Source organism: Bos indicus, chromosome 16, assembly GCF_029378745.1.
Source record: "Bos indicus isolate NIAB-ARS_2022 breed Sahiwal x Tharparkar chromosome 16, NIAB-ARS_B.indTharparkar_mat_pri_1.0, whole genome shotgun sequence".
Taxonomy (NCBI): Eukaryota; Metazoa; Chordata; class Mammalia; order Artiodactyla; family Bovidae; genus Bos; species Bos indicus.
Window position 1 is genome coordinate 46,080,200 of NC_091775.1, and position 14,640 is coordinate 46,094,839.

General features: G+C 43.3%; 1 long non-coding RNA gene across 4 annotated transcripts in view; it reads left to right on the forward strand.

Moving 5' to 3' along the window:
* LOC109570778 (uncharacterized) overlaps positions 1-10,713 on the forward strand; it is a 41,558-nt gene extending 30,845 nt beyond the window's left edge. For 2 of the 4 annotated variants that reach the window (XR_011560831.1, XR_011560830.1), the window contains 2 exons: positions 4,574-4,745; positions 9,904-10,713. This is a non-coding gene — a long non-coding RNA (uncharacterized lncRNA). The remainder of the gene's footprint in view (positions 1-4,573; positions 4,746-9,903) is intronic. The other 2 variants (XR_011560829.1, XR_002182547.2) reach the window with 1 other exon arrangement.
* Positions 10,714-14,640: the final 3,927 nt, after the last annotated feature.

The window sequence follows — 14,640 nt, forward strand, 5'->3', positions numbered from 1 at the left end:
CTTTCTTGAACACCACCGTGATTGCTGGAGCAAGCTCTTCTTCAGTGAGGATAATGAGCCCAGGGTATAAAAAGTTCAAGGACATAGAAAAAAAACATAGACTGTATTGATGGGCCCCTTTGTGTCCATGGGTTTCCCTGATTACACAGTTGGTAAAGAATCCACCTGCAGTGCAGGAGACCCCGGTTGGATTCCTGGGTTGGGAAGATCCTCTGGAGAAGGGATAAGCTACCCACTCCAGTATTCTTGGGCTTCCTTGGTGACTCAGCTGGTAAAGAATCCACCTCCAAGGCAGGAGACCTGGGTTCGATCCCTGGGTTGGTAAGATCCCCTGGAGAAGGGAAAGGCTACCCACTCCAGTATTTTGGCCTGGAGAAGTCCATGGACTGTACATTCCATGGGGTTTCAAAGAGCCAGACAAGATTCAGCAACTTTCACTTTGAGTCCATGGAGGCGTCCACTTTGGTTCCTGGAAAGCTACTCTGAGTTGTATCTCAGAATACAGTATGTCCCCTACATACAAACTTTCAAGTTTTGAACTTCCTAAGATATCAACATGCATTCCACAGTGTCAGGTGTGACTGACATTGCAGCTTGTCCTCCATCTCTTACTGCTGATGATCCTTCAGCTCTGCCATCTCCCACCTCCTATCCCTCCCCAGTCAGTAACTCTTCTTGCCTCTTCACTTGATGGCAGCCCCTGTGTGCCGGCTGTTGGACTATACTATTGTAATTTGCAAGGTACTGTACTGTAAGATTAAAAATGTTTCCTATATTTTTTGTGCTTTTTATGTATTATTTGTGTGAAAAGTATTATAAACCTATTACAGTATAGTACTATATAGCTGCTGCTTGCTCCTTGGAAGGAAAGCTATGACAAACCTAGACCCCATGTTAAAAAGCAAAGACATCGCTTTGCCAACAAAGGTCCATACAAAGCTATGATTTTTCCAGTAGTCACGTATGGCTATGAGAGTTGGACCATAAAGAAGGCTGAACGCTGAAGAATTGATGCTTTCAAATTGTGGTGTTGGAGAAGACTCTTGAGAGTCCCTTGGACAGCAAGGAAATCAAGCCAGTCCATCCCAAAGGCAATCAGTCATGAATATTCATTGGAGGGACTGATGCTGAAGCTGAAGCTCCAATACTTTGGCCATCTAATGTAAAGAATGGACTCACTGGAAAAGACCCTGATGCTGGGAAAGATTGAAGACAAAGAGGAAAAGGGGATGACAGAGGACAAGATGGCTGGATGGCATCACTGACTCAATGGACATGGGTTTGAGCAAATTCCAGGAGGTACTGAAGGATGGGGAAGCCTGGCATGCTTCAGGCAAGAATTATATAGCTAATTGTGTTAGTTGAGTATCTAGGCTAATTTGTTGGACCTACAAAAGCACTCTCAAAGTGGAGCTCATTCATATGTTGGGGTCTTAGGGTACATCTGCTTCCACCCTTGGGAAGGAAAGGCTGCCCCACTTCCTATGAGCCTTTGTTCAAAAAATATGGACTTTAACCTAATCTTATAGAGAAGGTGTATGTGTGGGCTCTTCCCACTAGATGCTAATCCAACCAACATACCAAGATGGTGTCAAAACTGAAATTGGCATCACCATTCTTGCAATATTCATCCAGTTGAAAGAAGAACCAGTGAACTAGCTATTGCCAAGATGGAAACAGATGAGCCCATGGTGTGAGGCCAGGGGTGGTTGAAAGAATTATATCTGTAGAATTTACCCAGTTCCCTAGAGGAGACCATTTATGATCAGTGATGACTCAAAGGAAGTTGACTTAGGGCAGTGTAGTCCAATGACTGCTTCCTGGCTTTCCCAACCCTATCAGTCTGGGATGTGGGGCAGCTCTGGATCTCAGAGGGAGTCAAAAACGTAAGGAACCTCAGGGCATTTTGCTGAAACAGAACAAGAACAAAAGCCAGAACCCTCTCAAACTTCTAGACCTCACTACCATGATCACAGGAGGATGGGATCAGCCAGATTCCAAATATGGGGACTTTCTTTTTTCCCCAGAACTTTTAACTGTTTATTTTGTATGGGGGGTAGAACTGATTAACAATGCTGTGGTAGTTTCAGGTGAACAGCCACACATATACATATACATGTATCCATTCTCCCTCGAACCCTCCTCCCATCCATGCTGCCATGTAATACTGAGCAGAGTTCCACATACTATACAATAGATCCTTGTTGGTTATCCATTTTATTTATTTAATTTTATCTTTGAAGCTTCAGTATATTTTTCATTAATTAATTATATTCAGTTCAGTTCAGTTCAGTCAGTCACGTCGACTCTTTGCAACCCCATGGACTGCAGCACACCAGGCTTCCCTGTTTATCACCAACTCCCAGAGCTTGCTCAAACTCATATCCACCAAGTCGGTGATGCCATCCAACCATCTCATCCTCTGTCGCTCCCTTCTCCTCCTACCTTCAATCTTTCCTGGCATCAGGGACTTTACTTAGATTGGCCATTGTTTTACTGTAATATCATTCTTTTTTTTTTTATGTGGAAGTCTTTTTTTTTAACACCAAAAACATTCTGTGTTGGGGTATAGCTGATTAATAATGCTGTGATAGTTTCAAGTGGACAGCAGAGGGACTCAGCCATACATACACATGTATCCATTCTCCCCCAAAACCCTCTCCCACTCCCACTGGCACATAACACTGAGCAGAGTTCCATGTGCTATACAGTAGGTTTTTGTTGGTTATCCATTTTGAATATAGTAGTGTGTACATGACCTTCCCAAAGTCCCTAACTATTCCCTCCCCCCAGCAGCCATACTTTGCTTCTCTAAGTCTGTGAATCTCTTTCTGTATTGTAAGTAAGTTCATTTGTATCATTTATTTTTAGATTCCACAAATAAGGAACGTCATAGGATATTTCTCCTTCTCTGACTTATTTCACTCAGTTGGAACACGCTCTAGTTCCATTCATGTTGTTGGAAATGGCATTATTTCATTCTTTTTAATGGCTAAGTAATATTCCATTGTATATCTGTACCACATCTTCTTTATCCATTCCTCTGTCAATGGACGTTTAGGTTGCTTCCATGTCTGGGCCATTGTAAACAGTGCTGCAATGCACAGTGGGGTGTGTGTATCCTTTTGGATCATGGTTTTTCTCCAGATGCATGCCCAGGAGTGGGATTGCAGGATCACAAGCTCTATTTTAACTTTTTAAAGAAACCTCCATAAAATGTGGGGACTTTCTACAGGACAGACAACCCAGGTTCTCCAACAAACAAACATCATGGAAAAAAAGGAGGAGGGGGTTATTTCAGCTTGAAAGAAGCATAAGAGATCTAACAGTCAAATGCAATATGTGGATATTGTTTGGATCCAATTTTGAACAAATTAACTGTAAAATCCCATTATTGAGGCCCTGGGGGAAATTTGAACTCAGTTGGGTATCAGATGATTGCAGCACTTTGTACTGTGTCATCCTGGCCAAGCTGGAGCTATATTTCTGTAGATCCCTTTATTGAAGTAGTTCTGGGTTAGTAGAGGCCAAGAGAGGAATTCTCACCAGACTTGGGAGACAGAAGCTCTCCAAGGTTGCGATGATGCCATGCTGGACAGGGGCACAGAGGAATCAGTGGATTCCAGCTTGTCTTCCTCTGTCCCCACCCAACACTTCTCCCAGTCCACCAACTCTGCAGGCCTACGGTGGTCCTGATCCCATCCCCAGATGCTTGGCTGTGGTTCACTCTGACCCAAGCTGTTACTATTTTACAGTTCAATTCAGTTGCTCAGTCATGTCTGACTCTTTGTGACCCAATGGACTGCAGCACGCCAGGCCTCCCTGTCCATCGCCAACTCCTAGAGTTTACTCAAGCTCATGTCCATTGAGTTGGTGATGCCATCCAGCCATCTTATCCTCTGTCGTCCCCTTCTCCTCCTGCCTTCAAGCTTTCCCAGCATCAGGGTCTTTCCAAGGAATCAGTTCTTCGCATCAGGTGGCCAAAGTATTGGATTTTCAGCTTCAGCATCAGTCCCTCCAAAGAATATTCAGGACTGATTTCCTTTAAGATGGACTGGTTTGATCTCCTTGCAGTCCAAGGGACTCTCAAGAGTCTTCTCCAACACCACAGTTCAAAAGCATCAATTCTTCGGCGCTCCTCTTTGTTTATAGTCCAACTTTCACATCCATACATAACTACTGGAAAAACCATAGCTTTGATTAGACGGACCTTTGTTGGCAAAGTAATATCTCTGCTTTTTAATATGCTGTCTAGGTTTGTCATAGCTTTTCTTCCAAGGAGCAAGTGTCTTTCAATTTCATGGCTGCAATCACCATCCCCAGTGATTTTGGAGCCCCCCAAAAATTAAATCTGTCACTGTTTGCTCTGTCTCCCCATCTGTTTGCCATCAAGTGATGGGACCAGATGCCATGATCTTAGTTTTCTGAATGTTGAGCTTTAAACCAGGTTTTTCACTCTCCTCTTTCACTTTCATCAAGAGGCTCTTTAGCTCTTCTTAGCTTTCTGCCATAAGGGTGGTGTCATCTGCATATCTGAGGTTATTGATATTTCTCCTGCCAATCTTGATTTCAGCTTGTGCTTCATCCAGCCCAGCGTTTCTCATGATGTACTCTGCATATAAGTTAAATAAGCAGGGTGACAATGTACAGCCTTGACATACTCCTTTCCCGATTTGGAACCAGTCTGTTGTTCCATGTCCAGTTCTAACTGTTGCTTCCTGACCTGCATACAGATTTCTCAAGAGGTAGGTCAAGTGGTCTGGTATTCCCATGTCATTAAGAATTTTCCAGAGTTTGTTGTGGTCTACACAGTCAAAGGCTTTGGCATAGTCAATAAAGCAGAAGTAGATGTTTTTCTGGAACTCTCTTGCTTTTTACTATTTTACAGGTATTTTGTTAATTGTGTTAGGTTGATAGTTGTTGCCCTCAGAAAGACTGAGCACAGAAGGACTGATGCTTTTGAATTGTGATGCTGGAGAAGACTCTTGAGAGTCCCTTGGACAGCAAGGGATTAACCAGTCAATCCTAAAGGAAATCAACCCTGAATATTCATTGGAAGGACTGATGCTGAAGCTGAAACTCCAATACTTTGGCCACCTGATGCGAAGAGCCAACTCACTGGAAAATATCCTGATGCTGGGAAAGATTGAAGACAAAAGGAGAAGGGGACAGCAGAGGATAAGATGGTTAGATAGCATTACTGACTCAACGGACATGAATTTAAGCAAACTCCAAGAGACAGGGAAGCCTGGCATGCTATAGTCCATGGGGGTCACAAAGAATTGGACATGACTTAGTGACTGAACAAAAGCCACAGAAAAAGTCTTCTTCTGTCCCAGGCACATACTGAAGTGTTAATGGGTAAAATTATGTCCTGTGTGCAGGATGATGAAACAGCATTGAGAAACAGCGTTGATTAATAAACTGGATGGGGGGCCTGAATATTCACTGAAAGGACTGGTGCTGAAGATCCAATACTTTGGCCACCTGATGCAAAGAGCTGAATCATTGGAAAAGACCCTGATGCTGGGACAGATTGAAGGAGGAGAAAGGGACGACAGAGGATGAGATGGTTGGGTGTCATCACCTTTTCAATGGACATGAATTTGAGCAAGCTTGGGGAGTTGGTGATGGACAGGGAAGGCTAGCATGCTGCAGTCCTTGGGGTCGCAGAGTCAGACATGACTGAGCAACTGAAGTGAACTGACTGGGCCTTGCTTTATTCACTGTGTGTATCTGGTTTGCTTGAAAGTGCTCATGATAAAATTTTGGGTGGAAGGGGGAGTTAAGGAAATGGCCCAAAGACCCCCCTTCCTGGACTACAAAAGTATAAAATGGGGTGGTGGGCAGGGTGGGGTGAGAGCTGACCAATTCTTCAATTAAAAAGAAAGAGAAAAAAACTAAGAGGGGCAGGAATCTGATGAACACATTCACATCCCAGAAAAGCAAAGAAAACCACTTAAGTCTTCCTATTCCTTTTAAACCATTTAGAATACATTTTAGCATGTGTGAGCTGGTCTGGCTGTTCTTACAAAGTTTAAGAAATCTGTGACCTTGGAACTCTGAGACGTGTGTCAGATATTGAATCTTTTTTAATGGTGGTTGGAGGACTGTGTTTCAGACATCAGTATGTACTTTTTCAAAGGTACATTCTATACTGAATTCTTACATATTTGAGATATAGAACTTTTTTTTTAAGGAAAAAATGTAAAAATCTGCATCGTCTCAGAGGCATTGTTTTGGTTAGGAGGGAAGATGACAGGACTGCAGCCAACCAAAGCAGAAAGGCAGAGAATGGCAAGGGGCCTGCGGTTTTGTTGACGAACGCTCTTCTCCAAGGCTGAACTTCTTGGAAAGGGGTTTATTTTGTTTCACGCTGACCCAGCTCCACTTCTAGGTCATTTTAGGATCTCAGTTGGTGGCCACAGCTTTTGAGGTTTTTGAGCCAAGCTCCTTCTTTAAAAAAGGGGGGAAGGGGATATTATTTAAGTACAAAGATGTTATATGGACAATATTAAACAAAATAAAATAGATTTTTTTCTTGGAAAACTAAATTCTCAGTGTTGGTAGAGTGCATCAAGTCAGTGAACTCAGACACAATGTGCATCTGACAGAAACAACATCAAAAGGCAAAATACTGCACAATGTTTTTAAAGTGATAAAAGCCATTCCTGGAGCCCTAGCTCAGGATGTGAGAGCAAGGAGGGAGGAAGTTGGAAAGTCAGACAAAACAGGGTGCCCCAGGCAAGACGGAGGGAGTAGGATGCAAACTCAGAGACACAGACAAGGAGATAGTCAAGATGCAAAATGCTAACCCCAGAGGAGGCACCTGCTCTATCCTCGAGGTTTGCATGAGGCTCCTGTAACTCTCTGTCCCACAATCAAGTAACAGTAACATGGGTGGGGAGCTGAGGCACAAAGTCTTCTAAAAGGTTCAGTTCCTGGTGGTCTTCCCTGGGAAGGAGATAAGAATTCACCACCCCAAAATCTTCCTCTTTGGCATAAGAATTATTTTGAGTTGAAAGCAATTGAGAATCAGCAAATGCAGGAGAAGCTCTCTGCTCTCCCCTTAACTGCCTAAGATCAGGGCACACATTTGCAAGTGTGAAAGTGTCCTCTGTCCCCACTCGCACTCCCCAAATCCCACGGTCCCACCCCACCCCTGTACCAGAAGAGGAGAGAACTCATGACAGAGATGAAGAGTGACAGCAAGCCGAGGTGGTGTCAGACCTGCCGGGACTACCCCAGCAGTCCAGTGTCTGAGACTGTGCTCCCAGTGCAGGAGGCACGAGTCTGATACCCGTTCAGGGAACCCCGCATGCTGAAACCAAGACCTGGGGTGTGTGTGTGTGTGTGTGTGTGTGTGCTCACGCATGCTGGGCTCAGTCATATCTGAATCTTTGCAAGCCCATGGACTGTAGCCCGAAAGGCTCCTTTGTCCATGGGATTTTCCAGGCAAGAATACTGGAATAGGTTGCCATTTCCTCCTCCAGGGGATCTTCCCAACCCAGGGATCGAACCAGAATCTCTTGTGCCTCCTGAATTGGCAGGAGGATTCTTTACCAGCTGCACCACCTAGAAAGACCTTGTAACAGCCAAATAAATAAATCAGTATTTCAACAAACATACAACAGCCCTGACTATAAGAACTTTTATCTTCCATTAGTTCCCCCATATATTTTCTACTTTCTTCCCCAGGATTTATCATCTCTTGAAGCCCAAACTCTCCTTCCTTGGTTAAAAATCTTTTATGATATCCCCAAATCTACTGATTCTTTGAGTTCTACTTTGTTAATGTGAACTCTCATTTATGTAAATGTGTTTTAAACTTGCATATTCTGCCCCCCTTAAACTATGTTTTTTCATTTAATTCTAAGTCCCTCAGCACAGAACCTAAGAGGGTGGAGGAAACATTTTTTTCTTCCCCGACACCTGCATGCAAGGACTAATTAAAATTAAAACACAAATCAGAGCCCTCTGCTTAATTCCCAGCCCCCATGAAAAAAACTCACTGAAGGCAGTTAAGATCGTGAGGCTACCATGACTTGGCAAAAGAATTCATTTCTATAATAAATCACTGGCCCAGACCCTTCCCAGGTCCAAACAGAAAGCCCAATATCAGGGTGACCTGCTCAGACTTTGACACAGCACTCACTCACTCAGCAATGGTTGTACAGGTTTCTACCATTACTGTGTACCATATTTTTTTAAAGAGTTTTGTTAAGACATAAGGGCTTCCCAGGTGGTGCTGGTAAAGAACCCACCTGCCAATTCAGGAGATATAAGAGACTCAGGTTCAATCCCTGGGTTGGGAAGATCCCCTGGAGGAGGAAATGACAACCCACTTCAGTATTCTTGTCTGGAGAATCCCATGGACAGAGGAGACTGGTGGGCTATAGTCTATAGGGTCACAAAGAGTTGGACATGACTGAAATGACTTAGCACACACATTTTAAGGCATAAAGTAAAACAGACAAAAGATAAAGTGCACATTAGGAAGTGTACAATTAGGGATTTCCCTGATGATTCAGTAGCTAAGACTCCACACTCCCAGTGCAGGGGGCCCAGGTTCCATCCCTGATCAGGGAACTAGATCCCACATGCCTCAACTAAAGATCCCACATGCCTCAACAAAGACTGAAGAGCCAAGATCCCACAGGCTGCAACTAAGACCCCGAACAGCCAAAATAAAAATTTTTGTAAATGTGTGCAGTTAGAAAAGCTTTGTGTGTTCATACATCCATGAAACCATCATTCTAATCAAAATAGTGAGCAGTACCATTACTCCCCTGAAGCCTCCTCACTCCTTTCTGATATTATAGTATTTTTAGGTACTGAATTATGTTTGTGAATGTAACATCATTGCATTTTAGACTTTTTTGGCAATTAGCTTAGCCTTTTGGCTCTTCAACCCTTCTCCTCTGAATCCCTCCTGATATCCACCCAATCTGGACATCTTTACTCCAAGCTCTCCCAATCCTCATCACCACTTACCACCTGCACCTCCCCACCAAGTCCTCTTGCCACCATCCTAAGACAAATTCCCTCAACTCAGGGACAGTGGTTAGGGTCTGTGATCTGTGAGCTCACAGGGCTCCAACGGCTCCTGGGGAGGGGTATAGATGTGAAGGAGGTGCAAAGCTTGGACAAACCAGACTCCAAGAGATGGAATGCTTATGGAGGTTCAGTTTTCATCTCCAGTTATACCATCTAATGAATTTGAAAATCTTTAAATAGAATTCTGATGTCATTAAAAAATAGCATTTCATATTACTTGAAATAAATACTAAAATTCCAGCATTGTCATTTTCCTGTGACATTGACAAAAGCATATGTCACTGGACTGAGTCACCCTAAATAAGATAGTTTTTATCTTTGAGGTGTTTGAGCTCTGAGGTGCTCATATAATCCATGCATGAGGATCACTTATATTAGATTAGACATTTATATTAGAACTTTCTATAGTTGTCCTGGTCTTACTTCTATTTTAAAAATCCCTAAGATGTACCACTTCTCAAGGCAGATGCAATGTAAAATTAAATTTTCAACTGAAGTATGTTATAACTCGAGTTGTTCTGAGGATTTTTGTTTTGTTTTGTTTATTAATTAATTTTAATGGAAGCAGACATTAAATCTAGATTAATTAAAGAAGATTGAATCTTCTTGAAATGTTACATTTAAATTTAAGGAGTACCTTTAGACTTTCAAATTCTTAGTATTAACTGAGTTGTATTTTTCTGACATTCTTAATTAGCTTTAGGAAAGTTGAACTGAGCAATACTGAGGTATTGAAAACCTATTTAAATGACAAAATTATCTGAATAACAAACAATGGTGCTAACTCGCATTTTAACAAGTGAACAAAACCTTAAAGGATATATTTAACTGCCTTTTCCCTTTCAGAGATATGATCTCATAATTGCATGGAATTACACCTGAGATATCAGATGTCCTGTGCTTACCTTCTACGTGCTCTGCTGGAGGGAAGCTAAGATCCTTCATTCTTTTCAGACAACTGGTTCTTCAAAGACGCTGACAAACCAGATAGTCCAGAACTGCACACTCTGGAGCTAATTCCACAAGCAGCTGAGACCAGGATGGATGGATTCTTGGATACAGATAGGGAAGTAGAGAGAGGAATGGAGAGGCTGCTGAACCAGGAGCACTTGTGCAAAGTAAACATGAATTCTGAGGTGATGATAGACAACACAGAACTTTAAAGGTGCAACCAAGGAAATGGAAGCTAAAAGCTTGCAAGTGGCCCTTCCTGACCTCCCTTACGTGTCTCCCCTTTCCTTTCCTTTTTTTTTTCTCCCTTTTTCCTTCTCTTAGCATCTTGTCCCTTTCTCAATAATTAAGTCTGTAATTCATGAAGGTCAATAGAGCAAAGGAGGTGTGTGTGAGGAGAGGTGGCCCAGAGAGGGGACTCAGAGCTCAGGATTCTATGCATATTCTAGGTCCAGATAGGGTGTCAGAGCCGATAGAGGGAGGAAGTCCACATGGGGGAGGAAGGGTGGAGACTGATTCTATACAGGGCATGGATCAAATAAGTAAGTATACTTAGAAAAATGGGATCTAGGTTTCTCACTGTAAGAGAAAGGAATTGCAAATATGGAAATAGAGAAGATGAGAAAGAGCCCTGTGATATTGGATTGAAATTGAAGGTGTTGGTGTGAACTCAAAGGTGTCAATAAAAGTACACATGGAAATGAATGTGTGTGTGTTGACACATTCGTGTATTTTCTAGCTCTGTCTACCGAGAGGTTCTTGGTGCAGCAGTAGCTCCATAGCCATGAGCACACCTAGTGCCCAGATCGTGGTTTCTAAGTACCATTCCCCACTAAAAGCTCCTTGGAGAAGCAGCTGGTTCTAGGGCTAGGACAGGGTACGTAGAAGTCGAACCTAGAACATCTATCTGTGTCAGAAAAAAATATGGAAATGCTCAAAGGATGACAGGGAAATGTCACAAAGACACAGAAGTCAGCTTGAAGGGGCTCAAATATAACACAATTTGAGCATAAAAAGAATTGTAACGGATTACAACCCATTGAGGGCTTCCCAGGTGTCACTGGGGGGGTAAAGAATCTACCTGCCAATGCAGGAGATGCAAGAGACTCAGGTTTGATCCCTGGGCAACCCACTCCAGTATTCTTGCCTGGAAAACCCCATGGACAGAGGAGCCTGATGGGCTACAGTCCACGGGGCCACAGAGAGTCAGACACAACTGAGAGACTGAGTACATACATAACCCATTGAATAAAACAGAAAATCATGAATCCATACTGAATTAAGGACTTGATAAGAAATGGGATGTTTTCAGTTCCTCCCTCAAAATATATATTGAGACTTCCCTGGTGGTCCAGTGGCTGGGACTCCAAGCTCCCAGCAAGTGGGTGCGGGGGCCTGGCTTCCATCCCTGGTTCCATCTCTGGTTCCATCCCTGGTCAGAGAACTGGATTCACATGCTGCAACTGGGAGTTTTCATGCTGCAGCTTCAAAGTAGGGCCTGGCACAGCCAAATAAATAAATAAATAAACATAATTTTAAAAAATACATATTAATCACAGAGAGCAAAAGAGTGGTTTCCTGGTGAAGAAGCCTAGCAAATGCCATTTTATCTAATGATGGAACAATTCACAACCCTGCACCACGCGTGATAATGCCATAAAGAACACAACCTCACCTCTGAGCTGTGTCTGCTAAAGATGCACAATTTAAATCTAACCATGAGGAAATATCAGGTTTCCTGGGTAGTGCAGTGGTAAAGAATCTGCCTGCTAATGTAAGAGACGTTAAGAGATATGGGTTCAATCCCTGGGTCATGAAGATTCCCCAAAGAAGGGAGTGACAACCCACTTCAGTGTTTGTGCCTGGAAAAATCCTGTGGACAGAAGAGCCTGGCGGATTACAGTCCTTGGGGATGCAAAGAGTCGGACACGACTGAGCACACTCACATAGATGAATGAGGAAACATCAGACAAATGAAAGTGCAGGAAGAGTCTACAAAACAACTGTCCCATTCTCTTCAAAAATAACAAGGTCACAAAGGTCAAGGAAACAGTGAGGAAGGGTATATGACACAATCAGTACATGACCGTGAACTGGATCCTTCCACCATAAAGGCCATTCTTGGAACAACTGACAAACTCAAGTGGTGTCTGAGAGTATGGTGATGGTGATGAGTCGCAGCTAATTTCCTGGTGCTGATGGTTGATGGCAGTTATGGAGGAGCATGTCCTTGTTTGTAGAAGTACCAGCTGACGTATTTGGTTTTGATGGGTCATCAGGTTGGCAACTTACTCTTAAATAGCTCAGGAACAAAGTTTTTTTCTACTGTATTTGCAACTTTTCAGTAGATCTGTGTGGTTAGTAAAAATATATCAAAAATTTAAATAAATAAGGCATCGTATTATTTTCTCTTAAATATATGTCTTAAAGGAGTTCATTCACCACCTCAAAGAAGTCAGTCTAGAAGAAATCAGACAGTAGGAGGGAGACCTTCCCTGGTCTGGATGAATCATTCCTTCTTTTTGCCTTTCCCAACCAAAAACCCAGGACAGAAACTCTCCTTGGGAATTTTTGCATGACCCCCAACTTGGCCCATCGCTGCTGTTGTTGTTCAGTTGCTAAGTTGTGTCCGACTCTTTGTGACACCATGAACTGCAGCACTCCAGGCTTCCCTGTCTTTCACTATCTCCTGGAGTTTACCCATCAAAGTATTTATCAAACTTTAATTGTTACTGGCCATTTTCTTATAAATTCTATGAGTCTGAACACATTGTCTGACTTGGTCACTACTGTATGCCCAGTTATTGTTTTTTAGTCACTGAGTCATGTCCAGCTCTCTTCGACTCCACGGACTGCAGCACACCAGGCAACTCTGTTCTCTACTATCTACTGGAGTTTGCTCAAATTTATGCTCACTGAGTCAATGATGCTACCTAACCATCTCATCCTCTGCCACCCCCTTTTCCTTTTGCCTTCCATCTTTCCTAGCATCAGGGTCCTTTCTAATCAGTTGGCTCTTCACATCAGGTGGCCAGATTATTGGAGCTTCAGCTTCAGCAATATTGTATGCCCAGAGATTAGGGCAATTCCAGGTTGTTTAGGAAAACCACACTATTTTCCCCTACTCTCAAGTCTTCACTCCTGACACCAGATGTGTGTGGGTTTTCCCACACCAGACAATAGTCCAGCCCTCCTGCAGACACCAACTGCATGTTCTATGATTCAACTCGGTTCTGTTCTGTCCCAAAGGGCAAAGGCTCAGTCCCACAAGACATCCCCCACTCCAGTCACCAGCTGCAAATCCAGGTTGTCATCTGTGCTTCTGACTGGCTGGTTATGAATCAGGATTCCTACACTCCCCTTCTTGGATTTGAGCAGATGCTAGAACGACCCATAGATCTTAAGAAAACACTAACATTTATTGGTTTATTATACAGAAAAGGATAACGTGTACAAGTGAAGAAGTACACAAGGTCCCAAAGGTCCCCAGCCCAGGAACCTACTGTGCCCATGGAGTTGGGGGTGAGTGTGTCACCATCCTGGTCGGGGGATGTGTTCACCAACAGGAAGCTCTCTGAACCCTGTACTTTGGGGATTCTTATGGAGACTCCATCATGGCAGCACGATGGATCCTTAAGTCATTTTCCAGCTCCTCTCTCTTCTCTAGAGAATGGGAGGCGATGCTGAAGGTGCCAAGCTTCTAATCATGGCTTGGTCTTCTGGTGACTGATCCCTATCCTGGAGCCATCCAGGAGCTACCTCTTAAGAACAAAAGGTGCTTCTCTCACTCAGAAAATTACAAGGGTTTTTAGGAGCTCTGTGTCAAGAACCAAAGTCAAAGATAAAATGGTAGAACCTGGGGCAGAAACACACACACACACACACGCACACACACACAGTAATTCCTGAGTAAGAATTTGCTGAATGAACAAAAAAATAGTTCACCCTGACCCCAAAGAAGTCTTTCCCTGTAGTTATGGAACTCTTTTTTTCTTTTTTGAAGTTAAGTGTGTAGTCACTCAGTCGTGTCTGACTCTTTGTGACCCCATGGATTATAGCCCACCAGACTCCTCTGTCCATGGGGTTCTCCAGGCAATTATACTGGAGTGAGTAACCACTCCTTTCTCCAGAACTCAGTTCTGACCCAAGAATTGAACTCAGTTCTCCTGCAGTTGCAGGCAGATTCTTTAACTCAGATTCTCTAAGCCACCAAGGAAGTCTTTTTTTTTTTTTTACTTTTATTTATTTTGGGGGACAGGGGTACCATGCCACACAGCATGTCAGATCTTAATTCCCAGACCAGGGATCAAACCCATGTCCTGTGCATTGGAAATGAGGAGTCTTAACCACTGGACCACCAGGGAAGTCCCTATGGAATTCTTTCAGTCAAATAATTAAAAAATAAAGACCAAGGGACACTGCTGAATTGGTTCTGCTGGAGCCCTTTGCCCTCCATCACGGAACCATCCTGAGATTTTGCAAAAAGACTCTTGTGTCTTGGCCAAGGAGGCCTGGAGAGGCCTGGCGTGAGCCACTGCCATAGATCACCATGACCTTGTTCTGTGAAGGGCTCTCAGTAGGGAAATCTAAAAAGGAAGAAAGTCAGAGAGCTGCCAAGGGCTTCTGAGCAAG